Source organism: Dipodomys ordii, unplaced genomic scaffold (assembly GCF_000151885.1).
Source record: "Dipodomys ordii isolate 6190 unplaced genomic scaffold, Dord_2.0 Scaffold10, whole genome shotgun sequence".
Lineage (NCBI taxonomy): Eukaryota > Metazoa > Chordata > Mammalia > Rodentia > Heteromyidae > Dipodomys > Dipodomys ordii.
Genome location: NW_012267226.1, coordinates 15,617,514 through 15,626,680, shown reverse-complemented (window position 1 = coordinate 15,626,680; position 9,167 = coordinate 15,617,514). Strand labels below are relative to the sequence as shown.

General features: G+C 41.3%; 1 long non-coding RNA gene across 1 annotated transcript; it reads left to right on the top strand.

Moving 5' to 3' along the window:
* The first annotated feature begins 245 nt into the window (after positions 1–245).
* On the top strand, positions 246–5,033 carry LOC105980737. The gene is made up of 3 exons (XR_001174758.1): positions 246–577; positions 699–747; positions 4,995–5,033. It is a non-coding gene; the product is annotated as an uncharacterized LOC105980737 (long non-coding RNA).
* Positions 5,034–9,167: the final 4,134 nt, after the last annotated feature.

Genomic DNA, 9,167 nt, shown 5'->3' with positions numbered 1-9,167 from the left:
CACCATGGCGACCGGAGCACCGCCGACGTCGGCAGCTGAAGGGAGGGGCGCCGCGCTGCGCGAGCCGGGCGGGCGCGTCTCTTCCGGGTCTCGGCGTCCTCTCTCCCTTTCCCCCCCACCCCCTCTCCTCCCGCCCCCAAGCTTCGCTGCCATTGGAGGCGGGGCGACAGGCCCCGCCTCCGTCCCCCGTGCCTTCCACGGAAGGGTAAGAGCGAGCCCTGGTGGGCGGGACGGAGCGTGCACCGGCGAACTTCACCTCAGGCTCCTTTCCCGCCCACCTGAGGACCTTCCCGCCAAAACCTCTCACCTATGAGTCGACTGCGCCCTAAATTTGGAAGCGACCGAGAATGGTGACTGAGTAACGCGTTGCTCATCACCTCCTTCCTTTGTGTCTTTCCCGCTTGGTGTTGCTATTTAAAGCCATCCACTTTCCTCAGAGGAGTCCTGCTGACGGCAGCCGGTTGCATGGAGATTCACGGAATGTCCGCGTTGGAGAGACCCCGAGATGACTTCATCCCGAGACTTGGGGACCCCCTCCCCCGCCCCCCGTGGGTGTCCGAGCTAGAGCCCCTGAAACGTAGGCTTGGCTTGGCTTTTTCTTTTTTGAGTTTTGGGGAGGGGGGGCCATAGCTTCTGTCACGTTCCCTGTGGCTGGTGACCCTGGAAACTTAGGAAATTCGTGTCCCATGTCTTTTCAGATGACCAAGCCAGCAGCAAGGCGTGGAGAGGACTGCCAGAGTCACACAGGTAGTGCTCAAGTTGGACGTTTTAAGTCATCACACCAGTCTTTCCTATGGTAGCCTGGGGAAACGGGAGCGGGACGTTTAGATGTATTGAGATGGATTATGCAATCAGGTCTTGGTTTCTGAATACCATTTTCCTCACGAAAAGGAACCAGACTTTTTAACTCATTCCAGGGAAGAGACGTGGCCTTGAAAGATCATCAGTCCCAAAGCATGAAGAAATCGTGTCTATGTCAAGATGGACATACCAACAGAAAAAAAGGAGACAATTTGAAAATGCCTCCAGTTGATAAATTTACTCACTCATAATGAATGAATGGTGAAGCCTGGAGCCAGTGGCTCATGGCTGAGATAGTAAGCCAATGGATTACTACCTTCTCTGCAGGCTGAGATCTGAGCAGAGCAGTTTGAAGCCAGCCCCCTGGCTAGAAAGTCTGTGAGATTCTTATCTCTGATTTTAACAGCAAAAGTGGGAAGTGAAGGTGTGGCCCAAGAGGTAGAGCACTACCCTTGAGCAGAAAAAGTTAAGGGAGAACAACCGGACCCTGAATTTATACCCCATTATTAGCTGATGCTCTTGTGTGCACACACAGATACACCAAAAATGCACATAGGCCTACTAGAATTAGAATGTACCTTTTGAAATGAGAGAAAGAGAAATTGACTCATTTTTATCTGATTATTTTAATCAGATAGCCAGGGCAACCATTTACTTGCACAATCTTGGAATAAGCACTGACTGGTCTGAGGCCAAAAAGAAAAGAAAGGGATGACAGGGACTACTAACAACTGTTTTGGAAAAGCAGAGTTCAGTGTCATTGTGCTATAGTGAAAGGGAGGCCAGAGATGGGGGAGCAGATAGGAAGGGCTGTGTCAAAACTCAGCCTCATCCATGTGGAAATGCTGTGGGTGTACCACTGAAAACTACTAATAGATTATAAATGTAACCTAAAGAATAATATACACATTATTTCAGAGTTCTATCACCTTGAATCCTGTGGTTAAGTTTCATTTATTTCCTTACTCTAAAAGATGTACTCCAATCTCTTCTATTTCAACTTTATATGTTTCTTAGGTGCCTTGATTACCATTAAATAAGTGATAACTTGATACATTTTAGCAGTTACTAATTTTATAGAATTCCTGTTTTCATCACTTCTTTCTCTTTCCCTACGCACACATAGACACACATATATACACACACACACTAGCAAAAGGATAAATGATAAAAGGGAAAGAAAAGAAAATTTCAGACAAGTCCCATCTTTTCCTTTCTGGTTTTAGTGTCAGTGAGATCAAGTTCTCTAGTTACTAGGTTTTCCATTTGTTTGACTTTTAAAATCCAACATTCTTAGCTGGTGCTATGAGTCATTGAATTGAATTTAAAAACATTAGGGCTGAGAATGTGGCTTAGTGGTAGACTGCTTGCCTAGCATGCATGAAACCCTGGGTTTGATTCCTCAGTACCACATAAGTAGAAAAAGACAGAGTGGCACTATGACTCAAGTGGTAGAGTACTAGCCTTGAGCAAAAGAAGCTTGGGGACAATGCCCAGGCCCTGAGTTCAAGCCCCAGGACTGGCAAAGCAAGCCAACAACAACAACAAAAACCTGAAAAGTATAGTTCAAAAGACAAAGAGGTATATGCAGAGAAATAATTATGAAAAGATGGTGAATGGCTTTGGTAAAAGATAATTTTGAAACACATTTTACATGAGGGAAGTCAACTTAAAAATATAGAATGAGGAGGGAAGCTAGCAATGAGGTAATGGGGGGGGGTAATAGGAAATTTGAGGAAAAAAACTTGGTGCACACATTTGCTGAAGCAGACAGCTTGTGAACTTGAAAAACAAGATATGTACCATTTGTTTCCTTTAGTGGAATGTCTGCGTGTTTACTCTTTTATCACGTCAAGACTGAAGGAAAGTCAGTACACTGTCAGCTTAGGCTTGTATTTAGATTTAGTTCAAATCTAAAAGAGATGAAATTAGTAGATGATTTTGCTTAGAAAAAAAGTTAAAAAAGAACAATGAAAAATTGCCTTTTATACAAACAATGTACATGAAAAACTCGTATGTCTAATTCATGCCAATTCCATGTGTTTCTTTTCTTTCTTTTTTTTTTTTTGCCGGTCGTGGGGCCTGAACTCTGGGCCTGGGCACTGTCCCTCAGCTCTTCAGCTCAAGGCTAGTGCTCTACCACTTGAGCCACAGCGCCACTTCCAGCTTTTTCTGCTTATGTGGTACTGAGGAATCGAACCCAGAGCCTCATGCATGCAAGGCAAGCACTCTACCACTGAGCCACCTTCCCAGCCCCCATGTGTTTCTTATTAGTATATATAGGTATTTATGCTGGTGGCATGGCTCAGCAGTAGAGTACCAGCCTAGCAAGCGTGAGGTTCTAAATTCCACCCTCAGCAAGGTGGGAGCGGGGAGGGCATGGGTTGATAGGGAGGGAAAAGCAGGTATTTGTGAAACAATCATCAATCAGCCAGATAACGAACATGTGGATGCTTCTATATGTAAGGTACTATTATGGAAATGAATTAGAGGATGGAAGTTCTTCAAATAAAATTTCATTTGGCACTTTATTTTTTAAAGCTTTATTGAGATATAATTGATTTTGTATGGAAACTGTACATATTTAGTCAGCACATTATAGTTTGAACACATAATAAGACTTACACACAATCAATGTAATAAACATTTCCCAAAAGTCCCTTTCCACATATTGGGGAGTGGATAACAACAAAATAAGTACCAAGAGGAAGTCTTCAGCGCTTTTAAAAGATGAATAACTGTGCCTCAGCTTTAATTTGTTTTTGAAGTTTGGCTTTTGCTGTGATCTTTTCTAAATGAAAAAAGTGTGAGTTTCTTTCACCTTTGAAAATAATTTCAGGGGTTATTTTTGGTATCTGCTTCTAGACAACAGTTTTTCTTAGGATCTTAAAGTTGAAAGGCATCTTAAGAGTATCATGTATCCACCTTACCATCTGATATGTGATCTCTACACATTTGACAGGTAGGGTCACGGTTTGCTTTACTGCATTATGAAAGAACCTAGTTGAAAGCACTTTTTCATGTTGGCTTCTTTCTAACGCTGACTGTTTTCCTCCTTTTCTCTGGTGAAAACTTTTTTTTTAATTTTAATTTTTTGTGAACATACTGTACAGAGGGGTTACAATTACATGGGCAAGATAATGCGTACCTTTCTTATCAAGCATTGCAGCCTCCTCAAGCATTGCAGCCTCCTCCTTTGTTTACCCTTCACATCCCTTCCCAGCCCCCCCTCCCCCGCCCAGGTGAAAACTTTTTAAAACAAACATATTGTTATTATTTTTTTCAGTTGTCTAGGCAAATATCCCCAACTTTATTGTCTAGCTATATTTGTAGCCCTCTAATCTTTCTTGTGCTTCTTTGGACTCTGCGTTGGTCTTGTCGGTTGAAATACTGTTCTCAAAAGTGAATGCAAGAGCCAAGTGTCATGGTGCATGACTGTAATTCTAACACTAAGGTTGATGGCAAGTTTAAGGCCAGCCTGGGCTATTCAGTGAATTTGAGGCCAGCCTATGATACATAGCAAGACTCCCATCTCAACAAATACTAACAAGGGATCATGAGACTGAGCTTTTAGACCCCAGGCCCAAAGTCCAGGAATCCCAAGTTAGGTTTGACCATTTGACCCCATGTGCCAAATAAGAAGACATGGTAAAGGGGTAAGGAAGGTGATTCATTACATGGCAGCCATGGGAAGACAGCATTCCAGTGCATCTTCAGCAGTCATTATAGGTCCAAACATTGGGTTCAGTCCTAAATCACAGGTATGGTCTGGTTGACCATTAACTCAGTTTTTGTCTCTGGAAGAATTTTGGAGTTGTTAAAACTTTAACTTTGGGCCAGACTGGAACAAGTTGCCTGGTGGGTGATTTCCCAAGTTTTTGGTCGTTTCCTTTAAGAAGATAAGAAGAAGGCATTGCCTGTTTTGCAAGTTGCCTTCACACAGGATGCTTATCAGTGAATTTTCTCTTTCTTGGAGCCCAAGATGATTGTAAAGTGACTTCAGCAGAGCATAACTCAGATCAAAGGGTATAGATGTGTAGTTGGGAGACTTTTAGTTAATTCACAAAGCCCAGCAAAAGCAACTTGTAGTTTGCCTCTTAAACCATTGTAGTCCAGATGAAGTCTAAGTAGTGCAGAATAATAGTCCCTCTTTTGATCCTGACATTGGACTCTACTACTTTTCTTTTTAACAGCCACAAAACTACAGTGAAGATAAATCCCACTAAAGCCCTTATGTATGTTAAAATAATATTAATTAAAAGTATAAAAGTATGTATATACATTTATCTGATTTGGGGAAAGGAAGGGGAATACAAAATGGTGAGATAAAGGACAAAGGGTGAACCAATGCAACAGTGATATTCACAAGACACTGGGTTGGAAATGAACTTTACAACTTAGGTGGAGGCGGGGAGTCTGGGGGAGGGAAAGTGGGAGAAAAATGAGGGAGAGGATAACAATGTTCAACAAGACCTTACTTATGTAACTGTAACCCTCTGTACCTCACCTTTACAATAAAATAAGATTAAAATTTAAAGTATAAAAGTATAAGTGGCATTTTTCTTGGTTTTGAGACACGGTTTCACTGTGTTAACTCAGGATGGCTTTATGCATGCTTTGTAGATCCAGCTGGCTGTGTGTCTGTGTGATCTTTTAGCCTCAGCTGCCCAGATGCTTGGATTATAGGTATGTGCCATCATGCCTGGCTCATATTACCTATTTTTTAGTTTCGTTAGTTGTCTTCAGGCCCCACCAGCATGCTTTCTAATAGTTATTTCCTTCATTATCACTTCTGGTCCATAAGTATGACTCATATAGGAAATCCATGGCTGTGTATTCTCCCTTGTAAATAGTGCAAAGCCTGGGCCAGAGTTCTCAAGCTTGTCACAAGGCATTTTCAAACTTGTATGATTGATTGATCTACATTCATTTGACTTGGATATATGTATTATATATATATATATAATCATATAATATGCTTTAATATATACATTATATGCACATAATATATGCAATATATATGCTATACAACAAAGAATATATAATTCAATATATGTTGTATGTGTACAGTATATTATATAAATTAATATATATGTGACTTGTAGAAGAATTCTGTATCCATGTTGTTGGAATATTTTAAAGAGGGTCCTTGACATTCTAATATTAATGATTTCAATGTGTGAACGAACTCAGCTCTTGGTTAACTTTCCCTTCATTTATTCCCTTCTATTTTACTAATCTTCCCAACTCCTCTGGGTCATGAACTTCTCTGAGATCAAAGCTTAATAATTTTTGAGATTCCAAGACTTTTTGAGCAGAATTCACGAAGGTGGAGACAGAAACAAAATTGTAATGCAATATGCTGAGAGCCAAGACAAGAGTTTTGTACAGTGAACTCAGAGAAGACACTTGGCTCAACTTGAAGGCTTTCAAAAGATAAAAGCTGAGCAGAAGGCTGCGTACCGGAGGCTCACGCCTGTAATCCTAGCTACTCAGGAGGCTGAGATCTGAGGATCATGGTTCAAAGCCAGCCTCAGCAGGAAAGTCTATGAAACTGTTATCTCCAATAAACCACAAGAAAACTGGAAGTGGTGCTGTGGCTCAAGTGATAGAGTGCTAGCCTCAGCAGGAAAATCTATGAGACTGTTATCTCCAATAAACCACAAGAAAACTGGAAGTGGTGCTGTGGCTCAAGTGATAGAGTGCTAGCCTTGAGCTGAAGAGCTAAGGGAAGCTAAGCTAAGCTAAAAAGCAACCAGGCCCAGAGTACAAGCCCCATGACCAACCAAAAAAAAAAAAAAAGAAGCTGAGCAGAGTTGTAAAGATAAATCCAGGAGAACATTTGAAAAATAAAATGAACAGTGGTTCCAGTTATCCTAATGGTATAAAGCATGCTGTTGCTCATACAACCACCATCCGTGGGGACACCTAGCTTGAGTGTCCATAGACAAAACTGAAAGAACAGGACATGGGAGGCTTTCTTCACCTTCTAACCACACTACTGTTCCTAAATCCCTCTACAGAGAAATTGTGAAGCTGCTACTGAGTAGGGAACTGCTGAAGTAATGGCATTAATAAGGTGTGAGGGATGGCAGAGGGAGAGACTGAAGATTGCTTCCTGGTTGTTAACAGACAAGTATAACACCCAAGAGCTCACTACTTGCCATTAACTCTGCTGGGCACTGGACAGACAGGCAGATGGAATGAGAGTCCTTGCTCTAAAAGAGCTGGGACTAATCTATTCCAGTTAGACATGTAGCCTTTATGTCTCTTGTATCAGGATACCGCGAAAGACTGTTAAATTCAGAAGCTCCGGAGTAAGATTTTTTTTTTAATTGTGAAAATACCATACAGAGGAGTTACAATTACATGGGCAAGGTAATGAGTACATTTCTTATCAAGCATTGCTGCCTCCTCCTTTGTTTCCCCTTAAGGAGTAAGATCTTGAGTAAAAATTTAGAGAAGATTGAAAAGTACTGAGAGTTGAAGAAAAGGATGTGAACAGTCCCACTCAATGAAAATATCAACAGTGAAGAAGAAAGCAGAATTCTCCAGTATTTGTTTAGTGCTTGCAGAGTTAGCAAATAAAGGAAAGTATCATTCCTCCACCAAAGAGAAGAGACCAAAGAAATAAAAGGAGAATGGATATAGAAAGGGAAGGACATCTAGGGAAAAAGAAGCTTAAAGGAAAAGAACTTCAAGGAGGAAATAGTTCCTTCTTTCCCCTTTTTCTCTTCCCTTTTCCTCCTGGTCCTTCTTTATTTTTATTTTTTTGGGACAGAATCTCATTATGTCAGTCTGGCCCCTCCTGCTCTGCCCTCTGAGTGCTAGTACAGGGGTGAAATGCCCTGTGGAAATGGGTACTTTTAACCACTGAAAAGATGTCAAGCAAGATAAAGACTGAAAGGAAGTTATTAGATTTAGTCACAGAGATAATTGATGATCTTTGCATAAAATCCCAGAGTAGTGAGAGGTAGAAGGCAAACTGGAAATGGTAAAGAAAGCTGTGTGAAGATGGTAGGTAAAGAAAGCTGCATGAAGAATGTTCTCTTAAGCAACTTGTTTGAGGGCTGTGGATATGCCTTTCTGGGAGAGTACTTACCTGGCACAGTACTAGAAAAGTAAAAAGGAAGGGAGGGAGGGAGGGAGGGAGGGAGGGAAGTAGGCAGACAGACAGACAGGCTAAACAAACAAAAAAACCCTAAAAACCATCTCTGTGAAGGAAATGAAGATAGAAAGAGATAGAGTTGGGGGAGAATTTTGGTGTGTCCTTTTTTCCATTTGTTTTCCTTTCTTTGGTAATTGGAAGATAATTGGACTTTTTTTTTTTTTGGAATGAACCAGCTGAGGGAAAGGTTCAAATAAAGCTGATTGGATAACCTAAAGAAGGCAGCTGAGCCTGGAGTGAAATCTATGCCTAAAATCCTAGGTACTTGGTCTGAAGCTAGCCCCAGGAAAAAATGAGAGACCTTATCTGGGTTTGTGGTTCTAGAGGTAGAGCACTGGGCCCAGTGTTCAGACTCAAAGCACATACCCATTCACTTTTGCCAGGGAACTTAAAATACTGAGCATTAATAGGAGGTGAGTAACCTCCTATTCTCTGAATGTGGGTAGATAGAGCAAGGAAGCTGGGCAGTTTATCTCCAGGTAAGCAGATAGTTCCCAGGGAAGATACCCCTGGTGTCTGTTTGCTCAGTGAAATAGGAAGCCAGTTATCTTCAGACTAAGGGAGGAGGAACTGGAGGCTTTAGATGAGTAACGAAGGATAGAAATTTCTGCAGAGAGAATAAGACAGGAAATTGATCACCACCTATAGAAAACCATCTGGGCTAAAAACGTCCAATTAAAGGAATAAAACCATGAATTGGTAGAAATATCAAATCCTCATGGGATATTTGAGACAATGTTTGTTTGCATGAATGTCAGGTGGATAAAGAGGTGGAGTTTGCTAAGTGGATCCTGCTGCATGAATTACATTATCTGGATAGAGAACAAAGTGAAGATAAAAAGGTTTAGGGAGACTGGGGCAGATCTAAGAGTCCAAGACTCTGACCCATAGATTAGATGAGAGGGGAGTAGTGAATGGTCTTGAGAAGTAGTCATGTTCTTTCCATTCATATTTGAGTTAGATGATGTTGTGATTGTTGATAAGATCCTGGAGGTGACGTCAAGAAGGGACGTTGAAAGGAGAGGGGGCTACTTCATTCTCCACAATGTTCCTAGTACCTAACCCAGTGTCTGGAACATAAGTGCTCAATTAATATTTTTCAAACTGGAATCAAAATGATTTCCTTTCTGCCCTTCAGTGTATTACACCAATTTCCCTTTTCCTTACATATTTAAGCTGTTAATTATAAGGATGGTTA